A 21,993-nucleotide genomic window follows, 5' to 3' on the forward strand; every position below is an offset into this window, starting at 1 on the left:
CAGGAATTTTAGCTTAGTCAGCCATGATGGGACTACTCACAGGACCAGAGAGACAAGTGTGATGGTTCAGAGTCTTTCCCCCCAGACGGCCATTGACCCAGCATAGCATTGATGGGAAAGTACAGGAAAGAGTGTGGATGGTCCCTTGAAGTGTGGATACATGGTAAATTCAGGAGTGGCGCACAGTGAAGTCTCAAGCCGTCCATACATCTTTCAGTCACATACTTCTAATCATAAAGACACTCACTGGTGCTTTGAATGTGATTGCAAAAATGGGTGTCGCATAGCCAGGATTCTTCCAGGAGCAAGTGACGGATAATCAAATTTAAATGACCCTCACCAAAAAGGGAATGTTTTGGCTGGTGGCTGAGTCAGGAAGTCCAAGCAAGTTGTTGACTGTCAGGACCTTTAAGGGTGGGCTATGCTGCCAGCTGCCATCTTCAGATTTTTCTTCTCTTCCATCTCCTTTCTGCACCATTATTCTGGGTGTTCGCTTATTCTTTCCGACTACATAGCATGTTCTATGCACATGTGATAGGAAAGAAGTTCCTTCCAGAAAAGGGAAGAAAAAAATTCTAGGCACTCTCAAGGCTGTAGCAGCCCAGCACAGGGATCCCAGAAGGAGACAGCTTTTCCCTTTCAGCCTCTCCAGACACAGCTGGGAGAAGTCTGGCTTGAGCCAGGTGTGCACGTCTAGACCAACTGCAACAGCTGGATTGGAATGCCCATTTCTGCACCAAGGAATGGGAGGTTCTGCTCGTTGGGCCTCTATTCGGGAATGGGCTTCCAGGACATAGCATTGCTAGGAGGGGTGGGGAGAAGATGGAGAGAAGTGAAACGAAGGAAAAGATGTCCCCCACTCCCTCAAGCTCATTTTCAAAAACAGTACACCTGCTAGACACTGAAGGCTCACGCCTCTAATCCTAGCTATTCGGGAGACAGAACTGAGGATCATGGTTCAAAGCCAGCCCAGCCACTAAAGTCTGTGAGAATTTTATCTCCAATTAAACACCAGAAAACCAGAAGTGGTGCTGTGGCTCAAAGTGGTAGAGCACTAGCTTTGAGCTGAAGGGACAGTGCATAGGCCAGGCTCAAGCCCCACGACCGACCAAAACAACAACAGCAAAAAAAAAAAACCCCAAAACTACACCTACATCCTTTTCTTTTTACTCAGTCTCTGTCTCTGTCTGTCTCTCTGTCTCTGTCTCTGTCTCTCTCTCTCTTTTTGTGTGTACTGGGACTTGAACTCAGGCTTGGGCATCAACCCCTTGGCTTTTTCACTCAAGGTAGTACTCTGCTACTGGAACCATGCCTGGTTCCTACCTGGGCTGGCTTCAAACCATGATCCTCAGATCTCAGCTTTGAGTAGCTCAGATGACAGCACCTGGCCAAAAGCAGTTCATGTTTAAGAATTTTTAAATGAGACAGTAGGCCGCGTGGGGTAAGTTCACAATCTCTGGACTTGAGACATATTCCCCAACAAAACTGATTTCTTTTGACTAAGGTCCAAAATCCTCGTGAGGCCTTGGCTTTGCCTGTCTCTCAGTTCTCATCTCTGTGTTGTCTTGAGTTTTCTTACCACCCCGGCGCCCAATTCCTTTGTCCCAGATACATGGGTTTTCTTCCTATTTTCAGGCCAGTTGGTCCTGTCCACCCACCCCGCCCATGGCCTACATCTCCTGAAGGTTCAAGTCAAGCAGCACCCTTCAGAAAGACCCTCCCAGCCTCCCAGGTGTAAGCCAGCTTCTGTTCCAACCTTGAACAGCTTCACTTGTTTCTCACCGCCTCCCATTTCCATTCTCATTGATTTGCTTCCTTGTTAATTGACTGTCTGTCTCTAATTGCAGATAAGCTTAATCAGAGCAGGAACCAGGGGCGCCGCTTGCCCAAGCACATGGCCTTATACATAATCTTGCCTAGCAAACACATGGACCCAGAAAATGAGAAGAATTACATGTATCAGGCAGCTTTACCCAGCCAGCTCTGTGCAATATTAATTTAATTTCCTGGATAGATCCCTATTTATGATTTCTGTTACCCTTAAACTGCTAGGAGGCAAATGACGGTCCCCTTCCTGGCCAGCTCTAATGATATCTCTGTGGTTCTTCGTTCCTGTTTCTGTTGCCTTTGGCACAACTGCCCAGCTACTTACTTGATTTTTCTCTCATCTCAAGGCCCACGAATCTAGATTCTTCTGCCTTCCCCTATCTCTTCTGTATTGTTTTTATCTTTCCTCCTAAATCCTTAGCATCCACCAGTCTCAGTCAGTGTTATTTGCATATTTACCATCCTCCTATGCATGTAGATCAGCCCCAGAGAAAGTTCTAGAAGCCAAAAGTCAGAAGAATTTAGAAAAACAGCCAGATGCTGGGTGGCTCAGGCCTATAATGCTAGCTAGAGAGTGACTCACAAGGCTGAGATCTGAGGGCGGTGGTTTGAAACCACCTGTACAGCCAAGTCTATGGGACTCGAGTGGACACAGCATGCCTAGCGTAAGAGAAAAAGTCAGACAAGAGCTCAAGCGTACCCACCCTCGGGCTCAACTATAATTATGGTCAATTTTCTGGAACTACAGTTTTTACAAGGTACACAGGATTGATCTTATTGATAAGCTGTATAGCAGTCAGTGTTACATATTTAAGATAACAAAAGAAATGGATTCTGGTGTCTTTCCCATGCTCTCCCCTCCAGTGCAGTGCAGGATTCTCACTGTGGAAAGAAAAAGTACCTGGGACCCTTAAAGAGACAGGCAGGATAGGATAGATGTCGGGGGAGAATGGCGGAAAGGGAGGCAATGCTCAAGAGAAGTCGTTTGTAAAATGGCATGTTGAATTGAAACCCCTTTGCACAACTAGTGAAAGGTTTATAGGAGTGTCTAGTAACAGTTTAGAAAATAAACAGAGGGGGACTTGGCTATGGGCTCTAAAACAACAAAAGGCCCTGTGTGCTGAATCACACTAATTCTCTAGCTCAGCTCTGAGTCTATGGAGGACAGTAAGTCAGACTTCCATTCAGATGGACGGATTGATATGGGATGCATGAAGCCCAACACAAAGGCTCTGTTGAGGGAAAGGGGCAGCAGTGGGGATGGAGATTGAGTACATATAGGAAATTGATCCAATAAATAAATACATTAAAAATAATGGGAGTGGGGGCCGGGAGTTTGGCCTAGTGGTAGAGTGCTTGCCTAGCATGCACAAAGACCCGGGTTCAATTCCTCGGTACCACATACATAGCAAAAAGCCAGAAGTGGTGCTGAGGCTCAAGTGGTAGAGCTCTAGCCTTGAGAAAGTCCAAGGACAGTGCTCAAGCCCTGAGTCCAAGCCCAGGACTGGCAAAAAAATAAAAATAAAATAAATAATGGGAGTGGTTAGGTGCTGGGTGGCTCACGCCTGTAATCCTCGCTACTCAGGATGCTAAGATCTGAGCATTGCTGTTCAAAGTCAGCCCGGGCACAAAAGTCCATTAGACTCTTACCTCCAATTATCCACCAGAAAACTGGAAATGGTGCTGTGGCTCAAGTGGTAGAGCGCTAACCTTGAGCTGAATTGCCCAGGCCCAGAGTTCAAGTCCCATGACCAACAAAAAGAAAAAATAATAATAATGAGAGCCACCAGGCACCAGGGCTCACACTTATAATCCTAGGTATTCAGAAGGCTAAGATCTAGAGGATGGAGGTTAGAGGCCAGTCCACACAGAAAACTTTACAAGACTCCATCTCCAAAAGAACTAGTGAGACCAAGAGTGTGGCCTAGTGGCAGAGTGCTTGCCTAGCATGCACGAAGACCTAGTTCAATTCCTCGGTACCACATATCCAGAAAAAGCCTGAAATGGTGCTGTGGCTCAAGTAGTAGAGTTCTAGCCTTGAGAAAGCCCAAGGACAGCACTCAGGCCCTAAGTTCAAGCCCCAAGACTGGCAAAAAGAAAAAGAACTAGTAAAAAGTTGGGTTGGAGGCATGATTCAGCATAGTTCCAAGCCCCGGAGTTCCTATCCCAGAAGTATAATAATATTAATATCAATAATATATTAATAATGAGAAATTCTATGTCTCATTATTATGGAAGAGAGCTAGAGTTAAGCAAAGGGAGAAGATCAGAAAGATAAAACTGTGTTGTTGAACTGATATTGAGAATGTCATTATAAGCTCATGGATTTCAATAAATATATAGACATGAAAATAAATTTAGATGTAAATGTATTTATACATGTCTATGTCAATAAAAACATGCGCCGTGATACATATTTCTTACTTAAATAGTTTCTTGACTGTAATGTGCTCAATTTGAAAATTCACCAGTTTAAAAATTCATCATTTTCGTTTGAAATTCATCTGGGATTTGTTTTTGTGCACAGAATGAGATGGGATGCCACATCTTCTTCTGGACCGAATTGCCAGCCAATTTCTCCAACACTATTTATTGAATAATTCATCTCTCGCCATTGATCTGAGACACTTCCATTATCATATATTATGCTGACTGCAAACGGTTTAGAAAAGCAGCCTTGATCGTCTCATTAATGCCTATCTCCACTCCCTGTGCCCTAACATCTTCCTGGTGTCAAGGTCTATTTCCAATTGATTATCCAAAGACCATCTTAAACTCAGCACCTTTGGATTCCATGGGTCCAGGCCTCCAAACCCAAAGTCACTGCAGCCTAACCGTCTACCCCAAAGTCTTTCAGTCATCTCTGACTCCGAGGACCTCACCACCACCTCTCTCTTCCTTTTTCTCAGTATAGACTGCCTGGACGTTCTCTATGAACTATTATGACACCCTTTAAACTCTTCTCCATTTTAATATACCTCCCTTTCAGCTTGATTCCTGAATAATACATAAAAATAATCAGTAAGCAAGTTTTAAGGGAGGCTGAAGACATGACTCCATCGTAGAGCTCCTCTCTAGCAAGGGGAAGTTCATGAGTTCAAACCCCAATACTGCCTACATAAGTAAGTAAATAGAATTTAAAAATTGTCTTAAATAGCGCGCCAGGGTGAGTCAAGGGTCCTGTGGCTGGCTTTCTGATGCTCTGTCTCTCTTCTTCCTGATTTTCACAATTGCTGTCATGCGTGTTATGCTCTGGGACCGGTGTTGTACTTGTTTTGCCTTGTCTAGAAAGCTGCTCTTTCCCCATCCATCAGACAATCTATTTTTTTTTTTTGCCATTCCTGGGCCTTGAACTCAGGGCCTGGGCACTGTCCTTGGACACATTTTGCTCAAAGTTAGTGTTCTGCCACTTGAGCCACAGCACCACTTCTGGCTTTTTCTGTGTATGTGTTACCAAGGAATGGAACCCAAAGCTTCACACATGCTAGGCCAGCCCTTGACCACTAGGGCACAATCCTAGCCCCTAGTCTATCCTTTAAGGTTTTGCTGAAGCACAGCCTTCTTCATGAAGACTTGCTCCAAGCCCACAGTCGGAATCACTCACTCCCTGCTGCCTACCTTCCAAAGCACTGTCAGTGTTATTCTGTGTTAACCATGTGTCGGCATACAGTCTTAGCTAGGCTGTGTTAGCTGTTTCATTATGCCTTTTACCTAAGCACTGTACATCCCTGGTTTTCAGATTTCGGTTCTAACCCGTGATGGCAGAACCAATTTTTGTTACCTCCACCATTTGCCTAGACTAACAGTTTCCATTTACTTATTTTGACACCTTGCTAAGTGCATTTCCTTCCCTCCCTCTCTTCTTTTTCACTCTTTCTCCATCCCTCCTTCCTTTGTCTCTTATTTTGTCTCCTGCTTCCTTCTCTCTCTCCCTTTCCCCCTCTCTTCTTTCTTCCTTCCTTCCTTTCCTCCTTCCTTCCTTTTTCCCTTTTCCTTCCTTCTTTCCCTCCTTCCCTCTCTCCCTCACTTCCTCCTTTCTTTTCTTCCATGAGGATTCTTATTTAATCCTATCAGAAACCCGTGATGCCAGGCACCAGTGACTCACGCTTGTAATCCTAGCTACTCAGGAGGCTGAGCTCTGAGGATCCTGGTTCAAAGCCAGCCCGGGCAGAAAAGTTTGAGAGACTCTTATCTCCAATTACTCACCAGGAAACCAGAAATGACACTGTGCCTAAACGTAGTAGAGCTTGAAGCCTTGAGCTGAAGAGATCAGCGACAGCACTTAGGCCCAGAATTCAATCCTCCTGACCATAACAACAACAACAACAAACCAACAAAATAAAAACCAACCCCATGATAGCAGAGATCTTCTATATGTCATAGGGTTCCTGAAAGGATTAAATAATCTTTTCTATATTCTCCTTCAATATATTATTCCTCCAAAGGGGAATAAAGAGCTGTTGAACTGGAATTCTTATTCCATAATATCACTTGTCCTAAGAACCACACCTTGCCAAACTATTTGTGAACTGAAAAGAAGTTTGGTACCTTGAGAAGATGAAGTTGGCCAGTATTGGTGACTCACATCTCTAATCCCAGCCATTCAGGAATCTTGAGATCTGAGAAGGGTCAATTTATAGCCAAAATCCAAGCAGATGAATTCTGCAAGACTCATAGCTCAGCTTAACCAGCAGAAAGCCAGAAATAGAACATGGATTAAATGGTAAAGTGCTAGCCTTGAACAAAGAAAGTCAAGAGAGAGCCCAAGTCCCTGAGTTCAAGCCATAGAAGCAACACACACACACACACACACACACACACACACACACACACACACAGGTGTGCGCACATGCACGCATGCACGCAGACGCACAGCACAGATTAAGTAAGGTTCTTCTTTAGTTGCTAAACTGAGAGGAAAACAATTACGTGGCATATTGAAACAACCAAGCATCCCCACCCCACCCCCTTGCTACCTACAAGCACTGAAGAAGTAATATGGACAATAAGTCTTAGAATCATATGTAAATGCATCCTTTTACCCAAGGGTGCTGTTGACATATTATAGAAAATTCAAAAGAAAGAGAAACATTAACTGAGAAGTGTTTATATACCTTTAGCAATATTCACACTGCAGCATATGATAAACATGGCTATCTTCCAGGTTCACAGCGGGTACCACAGACTCAAGAGGGTTAAGTAACTTGTCAGAGGCCCATGGCTCTATCTAGCAATTTATAGACCACATATAAAACTTGTATCCTATTATCATGTCTAAAATGAACACAGAGAAGTTGCTATGCACAGGACTCTTACAGAAGGAAGATTAATTCAGTAAGTGGTAATAGATTACCAACTATATTATTTTAAGGTTAATAAAAAGAGAAGCAAAATTGGAGAAACGATCAAGGGAGGACAAGCTGAAAGCAGGTACCTTCACTGATGTCTTTGCACAGTGGAAGAAATACTAGTGCTTTAGTCCAGTAAAATTACTTTTATTCTGTGTGTGTGTGTGTGTGTGTGTGTGTGTGTGTGTGTGTGTGTGTGTACCAGTACTAGGACTTGAACTCAGAGCCTAGGCTCTGCCCTTAGCTTTTTCACTCAAGACTGGTGCTCTACTATTGAACCATGCCTCTACTTCTGGATTTTTACATGGTAATTGGAAATAAGAGTGTCATAGACTTTCCTTCCCCAGGCTGGCTTTGAACCACAATCTTCAGATTTCAGCTTTCTGAGAACCCACGATTATAGGGATGAGTTACCAGTGGTTGACAGGACAACTTTTTTTTTTTTTTTTTGCCAGCTCTGTGGCTTGAACTCAGGGTTGAGTGCTGTCCTTGGGTTTTCTCAAGGCTAGCGCTGTACCACTTGAGCTACAGCACCATTTTTGTTTTTTTCTGTGTATGTGGTACAGAGAAATTGAAACCTGGTCTTCGTGTATGCTAGGCAAGCATTCTACTACTAGGCCAAACTCCCAGCCCCCAGGACAACGTTTGCTGACAAAAATCCTCCCTAGCTAGTAGAGAGGATTTTGAATGTTTCCAACGCAGAAATGCAATAAATGCCTGAAGTGAAAGATATGCCAATTACTGACTTGATTGATAATTATACATTGGATTCACATATTGAAATACCATTCTGAACCCCATGAAAGTATGTGTAATTACTAGGTGCTCATTAAAATCAAAATACGTTTTGTGAAAAAGCAGGTCCTTACCTTATTGCTTAAACTAAAATAACCCCTAGATGGATCAAAGATTTACATGAAAAACATGAAATCATTGGCAACATAGAAAAGCTAAAGAATGTATATATATATATATATAAAAACATATATTCCTTAGAATGGACAAGACTAATAAATAAAGCAAAATCCAGATGTTATTGTGGATTAGCATTACAATAACTTGGTGACTTGGTGTTTTGTTTTTGGTTTTTGGTTTTTTTTTCCCTATATGGGTGGTAGGGCTTGAACTCAGAGCCTCACATTCTTACTTAGCTAGAGCTCTACTACTTGAACTACATACAGCTCCACTTTTTCAAACCCAGAAATTATAAAGGAAAAGTTGATTAAATAAAAATGAGAGTTTGTATAGCCAACTTCAATCCCTATTTAAAAAAAAGTAAGAGAAACATTTTTCTTTTTTTGCTTTGAAAAAAGCTTGGTCTAAGATCTCACTTTGGGCTACACTGGATTTTAGAGTCAATTACTAGCAGGCAATTGACTCTAAAGGTGATAACTCTAGAATCTGGCTGTGTCTTCCACTCATAGATCTTACTTGACAAAGTCAAGTGTTAGCAGACACCCAATTAGAAACAGAATGGAGGATCAATATTCTTTATCCTGGACTGTATGTTTTCTGCCAGTCTCAAATTACAACTCATTCAGGAATTTGTACTTGAGGACTTCATGGAGGAAAAAAAAAGTTCGAGGCTTCAAAAATTGAGTGAATAAATGTAGAACACTTGACACACTTAACAGTGAGATCTTAGCAACCAAGCAGCCAGAGTTTTGTTTGTGTTTGGACACAGCCCAACCTGGTTTTGAACTTGAAAGACCACTGCCTCAGCTTCCCGAATGCTAGGGTTACAGGTGTATCCTAGCACTCCTTCTTGATATTGGGTTTCAGACCTAAAAAGCAGAAGGAATACAAGAATGAAGAGGACGAGAACCCTATTTGATCCTAGGCAGAGCTAGATTTTCCTGCACAAAGTATGACTTTGTTATGTTTGAAATATCTATAGTTGAGAAGAAACTGCAACTGAGAATCTGGGGGGCTTTCCTTAGCAGGATAGAATACGTCCATTTAGAAAACATAACTGCCAAACTGGCAGGCTTTAGAAGGAAAATACCAACACCGTACCACAGTCCTGACAACAGCTCAGATTTTGTAATTGTACACTAGTGATCAGGCATGGGCTCCAGAACTTTGTGCAAGCTTTTATCTCATGCAGGAAATGGGGGGAGGTTCATGGAGGGCATTAGAGGTCTGACATTTGAGGTTTTCCCCTTAGGCAAAAAGTACTTCTCTGAGAGAGTGGTTAAGTCTTTGAGAACGCTTGAGCAAATATCCTGCAAGTGTTACCCACTGTAACTCCACAAGTAAAATTGCTAAGTGAACAGAGAGAAGAAAAAGCTAGAGACACCCTAGGAGGGGAGACGGGTGAGATGAAAATACAGGCCAAGCATGCTGCGAAGCAGTTACTAACACAGAACACATCAATCAAATCTCCAGCTGCCAGTCCAAGAATAGGATTCCAATTGCATCCCGCTGCTTGGACCCCAGACATTCGGGAGGAAATGCCTGTGGAGACAAGGAGGAACCGACAGGACCAATCAGGACAGTTATTAAACTGTTAAAAGGCAAATGCCTGACTTTGGCCCTAGCCTTGACTGAAAACCTATAGGTAGCCATTAAAGGCTATGAGAGATAGGCAATTAAGAAACGAATACGGGAAAGGAAGGAGAGCTAGAAAGCAGCTGAACAGAATTGTCCCTTGGTGGACACTGTAGGGAGGTGTAAAGAGGCAAAGTCATCTTTAGTCTTCCCCCAAGGTCACACAGTGTCCTAGGATCAGGTAAGCCCTGGAGGCGCTGGGGTAGCCTATGACATCAATTTCTAGGTGCTCAGGGAGCTAAAGGTATCAGGACAGAATAGAAAATAGGAAGGGATCTTGTGTTGGAGCAGTTGGAGAAAGTGGGTCTCAGGCTGTTACAATGCGTTCAGCTCTCCAGTGATCCTCACGAGAGCTGTGTCCCCAGACAAAAATCGATGGGTTAGGATTCTGTGACTTTGGAATCTGTAGGTAGAGGGCTGGCATTTTCTGAAGGAGGGGAAGAAGTACAAACAGTAGTGGCTGTGTGCCCGGAGGCTACCACAGAGATGTCACATAAACCCTGCCTTTCTCTGCAGAAGTCTATAGGTAATAGGGAAGGAAAGGGGCCAGAGGCATCATCCTAGCTACTCAGAAGGCGAAGATCTGGGGACTGAGACTCTAAGCCAGCCGCTGCAGAAATTTCCTGAGACTCTTATCAATTGCAATAAAAGCTAGAAGTGGAGCTGTGGCTCAAGTGGTTGAGCACAAGCCTTGAGCAAAATAACCTGGGACAGTGTCCAGGACATGTAAGTTTAAACCGCAGGACTGGCATGTACACACACACACACACACACACACACACACACACACACACACACACCCATAAAAACCATAGAGTTTCATGTAATTAGGGAAAAGGTTGCAAAGACTGCCTTGCAATTAATGGGATCATTTTGAGTAACTCCTAATTAATAAAAGCCAAGTCATATTTCCTCATCATGACAGTAAGGGACTTCATGGGAAGCTTAAAAAATAGGACTCGGGCCAGGAGTTTGGCCTAGTGGTAGAGTGCTTGCCTAGCCTGTACGAAGACCCAGGTTTGATTCCTCAGTACCACATACATAGAAAAAGCTGGAACTGGTGCTGAGGCATAAGTGGTAGAGCTCTAGCCTTGAGATTCAGTGTTCAGGCCCTGAGTTCAAGCCCCACGACTGGCAAAAAAAAAAAAAAAAGTAGGAGTCAAATTTAGCACTCTGCATGGATGAATTATGCTAGCCCACTAGGCCCAGTGGTGATACAGAATTTTCTGCAATTTTTGTGGTAGGTAGGGTCCATCCAGCTGTTCTGGCTCCCTAACCAGCAGAAACCACTCAGGCTGTAGCCCTGTAGTAGGCAACTCTAGCTTCCTGTTGAAGTTTAGGGTCAAACAATGCCTGCCAGGGTTGCTGTTCCACTGTCCGAACTGTTGTAGGCAACTCAGGGTTCTGTCTTCGGAACTGAACAAATAAAGTAGGAAGACCTTCAGTCAGAAGTACCTGCCACTGCCTCTGTCATCCACTCCATCTTTCTATCCATCAGCCTTGTGTTTTCTCCCTCCATTGTCCATTCTGTTGTCTTCCCCAGGTGGCTCTGAGTCTAAGGGTCTTGTATGCTGGGCTGTGTTCTGATTGGTTGTCCCCATTATGAGGAGGTCCCACAACATTCTGATTGGTTGATCATTCCGTAGGGTCATAGGAAGGTTTTTGAATGAGAAGGGGCCAGCGAGGGCATGGACATGTATTTCCAAACAATGTCCCTTTTGCATCTGGCTTCCAGTCACTGGCTGAATAGCATCCCATCCAGGCACGCTGGTCCTCACTCATTTCCTTTCTCAGTTTTTGCCTCAGATTGCCTGCTGGGAGAGCAGTGGTTGTCAGTGTCTATTTTGAGGTTGTCAAGATTCTGAGTGAAGGGAATAAAAAGAAACCATGAAATCATTTATGTGTGATTTCAGTCAGAGAACTTGCAAGTGGTATGATTTCATCTTCAGGTCTAGATATTATTAATAAACATTCTTTACAAATGAAATCTAGTGCCATGAAAGAAGAAAATAGCAAAAGTTGGTGGACTCATTCTACTTTGGGATTTACCCAACATTTCTACTTGTCTTCTAATACCTTTGTACTTGGGCATTGTGTGTGTGTGTGTGTGTGTGTGTGTGTGTGTGTGTGTGTGTGTGTGTGTACATGTGTGCTGGTCTTGAGCCTTGAACTCAGAGCCTGGACCCTGTCCTTTGGCTTTTTCATTCAAGGTTGGTGCTTCACCACTTGAGCCACAGCTCCACTTCCCATTTTTTTGGTGATAATTGATGATAAGAGTGTCACAAACACACCTGCTTGGGCTAGATCCACAGATCTCAGCTTCCTGAGTAGCTAGGATTATACCTTCAGGATTTTTGTTCCATCCTTGTTCTTAATGTTTCTTGTTAAATTCGTGCATTTCAAATTTACATGTACCTTTTAAAGAAGAAACTCTATATTGAGTGACTATAAAAAGAGAACTAATATTACTTGCCATATATAGGGAATCCTTATATAATAAAAACCAACACAAGGTTATAAAGCTCTAGCTAGATTCTATTACACATGCCCAAAGCTCTTGGCCTGAGGCATTTCTCTCTTTTCAAAAGGAAGATTAGCAGGTGATGGACTTTCAAGGACCAAATGGAAACTTTCTTCCTAAAGAAATGGCCAGTCCTGAGAGAGAGCTGGAGAGAGAAGAAGGCTTTCAGTGGGAGACTCTGGCACTCGGCGTCAGCGTCTGGCTGGCTCTGATAATGGGCTCCGGGACCACTGGGGCTGAGTCAGGACTGGGTGCTCTGTACTGTGAGAAACCCAGGTCCTGACCTCCTGAACGAATGGGAGAGAAATGCTTCTTACTTCCCATCGGAAATCAGAGAGAGAATGCACATTTTAAAATGGGGGAGGGGAGGCTAAAAAGTAAGTGGTTTGGGCAAATAATCAGAAACAACACAATTAGGCAGGTTGGTTACCAGGAATGTTCCCAGGCACATAATGCAAAATAATTCATGCTCAGCTCTTTGTTAGGATTTCTCCTGAGAGGGCCAGAAAACCACAGGCTAGTTCTGACTAAAGTGACACACCTGTGCTGTGGCAGAGTGTGTATGTTGTGTGCACACATGCATATGTGTGTCATTAGCCTGACATTTGCCCATCAAATTCCTGCTTATGGATTCATTCATATGCATTATCTCATACATACACCTACAACTATGGGATAGCAGCCTTGTATGTGTGGAGATGCCTTCTCTCGTTTTCCCAAAACCCTTTCCCTTCTCTTCCTCTCCCCTCCCTTTCCTCCCTTTCCTTTTTCTCTCCCTTTCCTCCACTCTGCTTCCCTTCCTCCAGGCTTTGCCCTTTGCCACTTTGTGTGTGTGTGTGTGTGTGTGTGTGTGTGTGTGTGTGTGTGTGTGTTCAATTATTTGTTAGAAACACCAAGAATATGAGCTCTTCATTCCTATTTCCTCCCTCACCCTACTCCCTGCCCCTCAGGTAACAGTAGGAGCAAAAGACACACCAAAGTAAGACAAAGCATAAAGGAAGTCAGAAGGGTAAACTTATACTTGAACTTAAGGACAGCTCACCAAAGGAAGAAAGGACTCTAGTGAAAGACTGAGGTAGGTCCATGGCGATGTCCCATCCAATCAGGATGGCGCAGGTGAAAATCAGGAAATGACTCAAATAAGCCTATGGTCTCACCAGAGGCTGCACTCTGATCTCTGTCCTTGGGGCACAGGAGGAGGGGAGAGGTGGCAGTGCCTACCTGTTAGTGTCCAAAAGCCACAGGATCAACTGGCACGTCAGGTACTTCAGCTACTTTGAAAACAAACACATTCTTCATTTTCCCCTAGAGAAAAATGGCAAATTGTCCAGTCGAGTTTTACTTCTCAGATCTCTGTTTTGCATGGAGAATTTGAATTGCCCATCCCTTAATTTGTTTTTCTAGAAGGCAATAAAATGTAATTTATAACTGGTGGGTTCAGTAGCCAGGGAGATAAAAATTCCACACTCAAAGTATTGGTATTCAGTACCTTGAGCTATTCTACTATGTATTCTAGTTTACAGCTGAAGGGAGATGGTCATTTGGGGATCCAATAGTGCCATTGACAACTCAGAAAATCAATTTTTGTTATTGGGGCAGGCAATTGGCTTTTTTTTTTTTTTTGCATCTGGCTTCTTGGTGGTAATAGAACATAAGAGTCTCATGGGCTTTCCTGCCTGGACTGGCATGGAACTGCCAGATTTTAACCTTCTGAGTAGCTAGGATTTCAGGTATGAGCCACCAATGCCTGGTCATATATGTTTACCTTTTTTTATTTTTATTTTTATTTTTGGTGGTTGTAGGGCTTGAACTCTGGCTATGGGCACTGTCCCTGAGCTCTTCAGCTTAAGGTTAGCACTCTATCCTTTGAGCCATACCACCACTTCCGGTTTTCTGGTGATTAATTGGAGATAAGAGTCTCATGGACTTTTCTGCCCAGGTTGACTTTGAACTGTGATTCTCAGATTTCAGCCTCCTGAGTAGCAGGGATTATAAGCATGAGCCACCAGCATCCTGCATATGTTTATCTGTTAAGTCTAGCATTTACATATGTAAGAAAACATTGACCTTTGACATGTTAAACCTGGCATACTTCACTTACTATGATGGTCTCCAAATGCATACATTTCCCTGCAAACAATGTCATTTTCTTACTCTTTATGACCAAATAATATTCCCTTACTTATTTCACGTTATTTGATCTACTTATCAATTGAGGCGCAGCAAGCTACTGTAAACTGTACAATGGTGTGCATGTACGACTAACACCTAAGAGCAGTCTTCCTGGACCATACGATAGATCTAGTTTTAGTTTTTTTTGGGGGGAATCTCCATATTAATTTCTATTCCCACCAACAGTTTGTAAGAGCTCCTTTCCCCTCACAACCTCACCAGCATCGGTTGTCATTTGTGTTCTTGCAGATGCCACCTGGAGTGAGATCAAATCTCAATGTCATTTCGATTTTATTTCTTTGATGGCCAGGGATACTAAGCATATTTTAGATGTTTATTGGCTGTGTGGCCTTCCTCCTTTGAGAAGCCCAGTTATTAACCAGGCTGGTGTTTCTTTGGGAGTTCAGGTTTTTGAGCTGCCTGTGTGTTCTGGTGATCAAGCTCTTGTCAGATGGGCAGAGGGCAAGGATTTTTCTCCTAGTTTATAGGCTGTCTTTTCAGCCTACTCCCTTTGCTGTTCAGAAGCTTTGTGACTTCATACAACCCCATGTCAGTCCTGGCTCCTATTTGCTGAGCTACTACTGGGGTTCTATTTAGGAAGTTACTTAGGCCTGGCTTCTTGACGTGGTGTTTACATCCAGAGCCCAGAGCCATGTATCTAGGTACATTTGGGAAAGGAGAGAGACAGAGAGGGAGAGAGAGAATGAGCGCACTTCTCAGGTAGGAGTGAAGCTAGTACTTAGGTAACAAGTCTGTCTGTCTTTCTGTCTGTCTGTCCATCAAAGACCTCATGTTAAGGTCCAGGACAACCCGCTGTAAGTCTTGATGCAGTGATTTGGCAACTCTGATGAATCTCTATAATGAATTTATCTAAATGATGTCTCTAAATCACAGCCCTCTCTTTAGGGGCTCTTACATAATGGGACAGACAAGAGGTGACTCACCACTTGAATTTGAAAGTTTCTAAAAAAAAAACTTGTTGGAATTCTTTACTAAAGAGTGGCATAAATACCCTATTACGAATATTTAATTTGATGCGCTGTAATAGAGGTCCTTTCTCCCTCTCTCCTTCTGCAATTTTATAGCTTGCATGTTAAATTTTAGAGGTTTAAATATATCATCTCTTCAAGACTCTGTAGGTTTTAATTATCAAAGTAGCTACATCAGTTTTTTTTTTTTAAGCAAAAGCACGGTGACCTTATTTTATAACAGAAACAAAGCCCAAAGCTTGATTTCCACAGCAGGCAGTTAATAGGTCACTGCATAAAGATTTGTCTCTATTTTGTGGACAGAGAATTTCAAATCAGGTTGGTTAAACCCTGAGCTCCCTTATTTAAACACTTCAGGCAAGTTAGGCTTTGCTTTCATTAAAGGCCACATCTTGGGCCACACAGGATATATTTTTCTGGAGCCTCAAAAACCAACCAACACTGCCATGAGTCAATATGGAGAATATAAACATAGCCACTAATTTTTAATATACTTACAGGGAAAACCTTGACCAAGTTTTCTTCCATTTTAGCATGAAGGTAGCTCCATCCCAAGACCAGAGAACCAGGCAATGTTTTTCAACTGTGTTTACTCACCTGACAGGAGAAAATATTCCTCCAAAATGAAGCAACAACTAGGGCAGAGAAAGCTGGGCTTTGGGGGGAAGTGGGCCTGTGTATGTAGTAAGGGTCTTTCTTCTCCTGCCTCTTAGATCCAATAGAATCAACCTGTCTTCTTTCCTACTCTGAAATCCTCCACCTGCCCACCTATTCCCAAATTGTGATTAAAATCCTCAGCTTCTGCACCCCCTTTTCCACACCAGCCATCCTTTCCCGAAACAAAATCTGGTGCCAAAATACCTCTTCTGTGATCTCTTCTTGTGTGTGTGTGTGTGTGTGTGTGTGTGTGTGTGTGTGTGTGTGTGTGTGTGTGTTTCCCCGTTTGGAATAAGAGCTAAATCAGGAAAAGGCCTTGACGACAGCTAACTGCCTCAGTCACTACCCAGAGGCCAGGGGGACTCTCAACCCCAGCACATGGCTAGTTAGCACAGATGCAGTTGCTTTGATGAGCTTCCCTGCTAATCTCACACAGCAAAATGGAAATGGGAAATGCAGTGATATTTTATTCAGCTTCCTCTGCTCAGTCTAGGGAATGTATGATTGGAATGAGACATGGCTTTTCTTAGCAAATAAACATTCCACAGGCAGAAGCAGTATAAAATGTGGTTTAGAGAATCTGCTTTCAAAATAAAAATCATGAACTGGTCATTCTTGTCTTCTCTCTGCAGAGCCCTGGGTGTGTGTGGGGGGGGGGTGTCACGGTCTTCCTTTTAAAAAGACAGCATCAGAGGCCTGTGATGGTGGCTAATGCCTGCTAGCTGAGCTACTCAGGAGGCTGAGATCTGAGGATAGAGGCCAGAGAGGGCCATAGATGTGCACCCTGCAGTGGTAGAGAGAGCCAGGGGCTTGGGGCTCTGGGTTCATAGGTGTCCAGACTGCTGAGATTTCTGCCTTCTTCCTACCTCCTTACTGATGTTGAGGACTTTAATTCCTCCCTCTCTCCAACTCTTCCTTCCCTCCCTCCCTCCCTTCTTTCCTTCCTTTCTTCCTTCCTTCCCTCTTTTTCTCCTTCCCTCCCTCTGTCTCTATCCTTTTCCTCTCCTCCTCTTCCTCCTCCACCTCCTCTGTCTGGCTGATCAGTATTGTGTATGGGACCAGAGTGATGCTTCACTGTGACATTTCCACACATGTAAACAATATATCTGGAGCCTCCCCTTCTCTATCTCTCTTCCAGCCCACTCCCCTTCTTAAAATAATTTCAACAGGTGCCATTCATTTTATTTTATGCAAATAAATGGTGCAGACCCTGTATATCCTCTTATCCACCCTCTTCATTAGATCCCTCTCTCACTGGAAACCCCTACCCCTTTTATTTTCCTGTCATTTTCTTTAAGTGTGTATTTAATTACTCCAAATGGTGTCACTGTGAGATTTCAGGGTGCCTGGGTTGTGGTCAGAATCGCCCTCTCTTCCCCTGTCCCCCTCGCTCCCCACCGATCTCTATTAAGCAGCAGCTTTTATTGAGATTCCTCATGTTTCCTGTCTTCGTATCTACCCTCTGTCTCCCTTTTCCCCTCTCCCCTTCCCATGTTGAGGCTGTTTCTTAAACTCTCCAGTTTCACTCGCAGCCCTGACCTTCTACTATCTCTAAAATGGAAATCGCTAGGTTCTCAAAAGGATAAGAGTTCTCGTCTGTAAATTTCCTGGCATAGAGCAATCCCTTTGCAGGTGTGTGGTACCATCTTTAAGAGCAGCACAGAGGTGGGGTTTGCAGCAGGATGAGTGGCAAGTCTTGTGTCTCTGAACCAGGTAGTGACAGGCGCAGCTGAGGGCCACTTTTAGCCTGGTTTTAAATGATGCCTCTTATTTCTGCCAATGTTGGCTTAGTGTCGGGCTCGATTCTGGGATTTGCAGTGTTGTCTCATGAATACTTATGAGTTTTTATTAGTACAAGTCTACCTGAGAGAATTGCCGAGCAGTGCTCTTTCACCCTGTCTGTCCTGTTATCTGGTAGTGTTGGCCGGGGGGGAGGGGGTGTTGATATGACAATGATGGTGGTAATATTTATTTTTTTATTCAATAGGAATTAGGAAATGAATTAGGAAAGTGAAGGCTCGGATGCGTGTGGCTGTGTTGGGTTTTAAACATGCTTTCACTGTTAATGTTAACTTCATTCTGGGCACTTTGCAGTGCTTTCCTCCTTGTTCTGTCCATTCATCACTGCAAGAACCTATAAACAGGTTACTTTAGCTCAACGTCACTGAGGATGTGGGAGGGTTTGCAGCTCGCTGAACCCTAAGCCATCAAAGCCACCGTTGTCTCTCCTCCATTCTGCTCCTGGGGCTCAAACTGGAGTCTGGGTGTTGTCCCGGATAACCTTGCCTCTACCCGAACCCCAGAGCTTTTATCCTGTATGTCTATAACTTCTACTTTCAGGGAAGCAGTGAGCAAAGGTGGCTAATCAAGCCTGATCTGAGAATCAAAGTTCAAAGCCAGCCTGGGTAGGAAAACCTATGAGACCCTTATCTCCAATTAACCAGCAAAAAGCTGGAAGTAGCATTGTGACTGGAGTGGTAGAAGGTTAGCCTTGAGTAGGAAGGGCCAGGAACAGTGCCTAGGTCTGGAGCTCAAGTCCAAGGACCAGCACAAAAGAAGAAAGGAAAAAGAAGAAGAAGAAAGAAGGAAAGAAGAAAGAAGAAAGAAAGAAAGAGGGCCGGGAGTTTGGCCTAGTGGTTAAAGTGCTTGCCTAGCATGCATGAAAACCTGGGTTTGATTCCTTGGTACCACATACATAGAAAAAAGCCAGAAGTGGTGCTGAGGCTCAAGTGGTAGAGCTCTAGCCTTGAGAAAGTCCAAGGACAGTGCTCAGGCCCTGAGCGCAAGCCCAGGACTGGCAAAAAAAAAAAAAAAAAAAAAAAAAAAAAAGAAAGGGAAATCTGAGTCACAGCTCTCATTATTACCTTTTTAATACCTGGAAATTTCTAGTCGGCAGATTTCCAGATTCCCTTTTTGTGATTCTAATAGTTTTATGCCTGGTCAAATCGTCTTATTTTGGATTACAGACTTTAATTTTACTTGATTTTTTTTTAAGGCTCAAATGGGAAATTTGAAATCTACATCTAATTTGTATTTTGGCATTTCTGTACAGTAGATACAAAACCTTACATCATTGGAAATGTACAAGTTCTTTAGGCTCTTTTCATGCTTGAAGCTACTAAGTGCCTTTGGATTAACAATTTTTAGTTGTTGAGTACGTGGCCAACTCGACAACCCCAGTCATGGAAAAAATCGTTCTCAGCTTTAAAAAAATGCCTTCAGTTTTCCCCTCTTTGTCTTGAAGGTGTGATGTCCCCTTCCTCAGTTTCTTCAGGGCTTTTGTGATGTAGAGATGTTGAATTTTGCCAAAAGGATTTTTCTATACTTGTGGAGATATTCATGTGACTTTTATTTCTATTTTATTGGTTTGTATATAATGAACCATTCTCATTTCTCCTTATAGGATTCTTATTGATGTATAAGTTTCCGGAACATTCCCTAATGATCCTTTGGATTTCAGTACTAGTTATTGAACGCTCCCATTTTCAGCTCTAATTTTATTATCTCCTTGTTTGGATGAATTTCATTGTGGCTTCTTTGTCAATCTTGTTTATACATATGAGCATATATACATACATACATATAAATAAATAAAATCGTATGTGTATATGCACATGCATGCATCCACGTGAGTGTGTGCATGGTGTATCTGTGCCAGAAGGGGGGGCTTGAACTCAAGGCCTGGGCTGGTCTTGAACTGCGATCCCTGACTCTCAGCATTCTGAGGGAATCCTGTTGAGTCACTGGCATCTGGCTTGTCTATCTTTTTATTTTTTCAATTTTTAATTTTTTTATTGTAAAGGTGATGTGACTGAGGGATTAGTTACATAGGGTAATAAGAACATTTATTTTTGAACAGTGTTATCCCTTCCTTTATTTTCTCCCACTTTCCCCTCCACACCCAAACCCTCCCAATCAAGCTGTAAAGTTTATTCCCAACATAGTGTCTAGTTACAATGGTTTCCACTTTGCCCCATCATTTCTGTGACTCCCCTTCCCTACTGCAAAATCAGATAAACTTATACACACGACAAAGGGTACAGAAATCCCTTTGTCTTGTCTATCTTTTTTTTTTTTGCCAGTCATGGGTCTTGAACTCAGGGCCTGGGCACTGTCCTTGGGTTTTCTCAAGGTTAGTGCTCTACCACTTGAGCCACAGCACCACTTCTGGCTTTTTCTGTGTATGTGGTACCAAGGAATGATACCCAGGGCTTTGTGCATGCTAAGCAAGCACTCTACCACTAGGCCACGCTCTTGGCCCTTGTCTATCTTTTTTCCCCCCCAGGAAGTACAAGTGTGGCTCAGATGGTAGAGGGATAGCTTTCAGCAAAAAAGTCAAGCAGTCAAGCAAGCTGTGTGCAGTGACTCATGCCTGTAACCCTAGCTTCTCAGGAGGTTGAGATCTGAGGATCTTGGTTCAAAGCCAGTCCTAGCACTCCCTTGATTATCTTTATGTATTTATTTATTTATTTAGGCCAGTCGTGGGCTTGAACTCAGGGCCTGGGCACTGTCCTTGGACTTTCACAAGGCTAGAGCTCCACCACTTGAGCCTCAGCACCACTTCCAGCTTTTTTCTATGTATGCAGTACCGAGGAATTGAACCTGGGTCATTGTGCATGCTAGACAAGCACTCTACCACTAGGCCAAACTCCACTAGGCCCCCTTGATTATCTTTTAAAGCAGCAGTGGAGAGCCTTTTCTCTGCATAGGACCTTTTGGATATTTCTAACATTATTTGCAGACTATTCAAAATTCTTAATTCAGGCTGGTAGGCCTCAGTAGCTGTCCAGAATATATGTCTGTCCTTTCAAGTACTTTCTTGGGCCCTCAGGCTGGTCATTTCCCCACTATTTCATTGATCTATTAATCTTCATTTCATTCATTTTTAATCTGATCTTTTACTGTTTCTCTACATCTACTAATTTTGAGGATGGCTTATTATTATTGGTCTAAGCTCTTGAGGAGCATCATTTGGTTGTTTATTTGAGATGTGATCACTTAATGTCGGTACTTGTAGTTCTGAATTTCCCTCTAGGAACTGTCTTTGCAATACTAAGTATCCTAAAGGTTCTCTTAAGTGGTGTTTTCTTTCCTTTAATGGCAGGGATTTAAAAATGTCCTCCTTTGATTGTCTTCTTATTTCTATTGTCAATTGTGATAAGTTTACAGTTCCTTTGTAAATAACATGATTTTGATAACATGATTTTGTCTTTGGTTCTGTAATTTCACTATGTGACAAGAGGATTTAGTTTGCTAATATCTGTGTGCTAAGGGCACACTATTTTTTTTTTTTTTACACTATGTTTTGAAGGGTTTTTGTTTTGTTTTAGTTAGTTGTGTGAATTGAACTCTGGACCTGGGCACTGTCTCGGAGCTCTTCAGCTCAAGGCTACCGCCCTATCCCTGGGCCTGGGTATTGTCCCTGAGCTCTTCAGCTCAAGGCTAGTCCCACTTCTGGTTTTCTAGTGGTTATTTGGAGGTAAGAGTCTCATGGACTTTAGTGTCTGGGCTGGCTTTGAGCCACAATCCTCAGATCTTAGCCTCCTGAGTCACTAAGATTTCAAGCATGAACCACCGGCACCCAGCTCTGAAGTTTTCTTTCACATCACTTTCACCATCTCCATTTGCTCTCTTAAGAAAAGCCCACTATTTTCCTTTCTTGGTTTCCTTTAATTATAAGTTGAAGCCAGTCAACAAAACACCATGGATCTTAATTTTTTCCCTCATATTTTCTATTTACATCCCTTTCTTTTGCTGTTCTTTCTTTTCAATTTTGGCTTGCTCCAGTGACTTTTTCATTTCAATAAATGTTATTTTATTTTATTCTTGAGGTTTCTATTAGTCCCTTTTCATATTTACCGGTTACACATAAAGTCTGAATAAAGAACTTATAAATATGACTTTATTGATCTGAGAAGACAAAAATACG

At 42.9% G+C, this 21,993-nt stretch overlaps 1 long non-coding RNA gene across 2 annotated transcripts; it reads right to left on the reverse strand.

Moving 5' to 3' along the window:
- Window positions 1-11,174: 11,174 nt before the first annotated feature.
- On the reverse strand, window positions 11,175-14,877 carry LOC150061200 (uncharacterized). 2 transcript variants are annotated; one of them, XR_016535795.1, is made up of 3 exons: window positions 14,638-14,877; window positions 13,468-13,646; window positions 11,175-11,586 (listed from the first exon to the last, which is right to left on the reverse strand). It is a non-coding gene; the product is annotated as an uncharacterized LOC150061200 (long non-coding RNA). The 2 variants fall into 2 exon arrangements; XR_016535796.1 differs by having other exon boundaries at window positions 13,289-13,646.
- Between the last annotated feature and the right edge of the window lie 7,116 nt (window positions 14,878-21,993).

This window comes from Megascapheus bottae, chromosome 6 (genome assembly GCF_031878675.1).
Source record: "Megascapheus bottae isolate mThoBot1 chromosome 6, mThoBot2.hap1, whole genome shotgun sequence".
Lineage (NCBI taxonomy): Eukaryota > Metazoa > Chordata > Mammalia > Rodentia > Geomyidae > Megascapheus > Megascapheus bottae.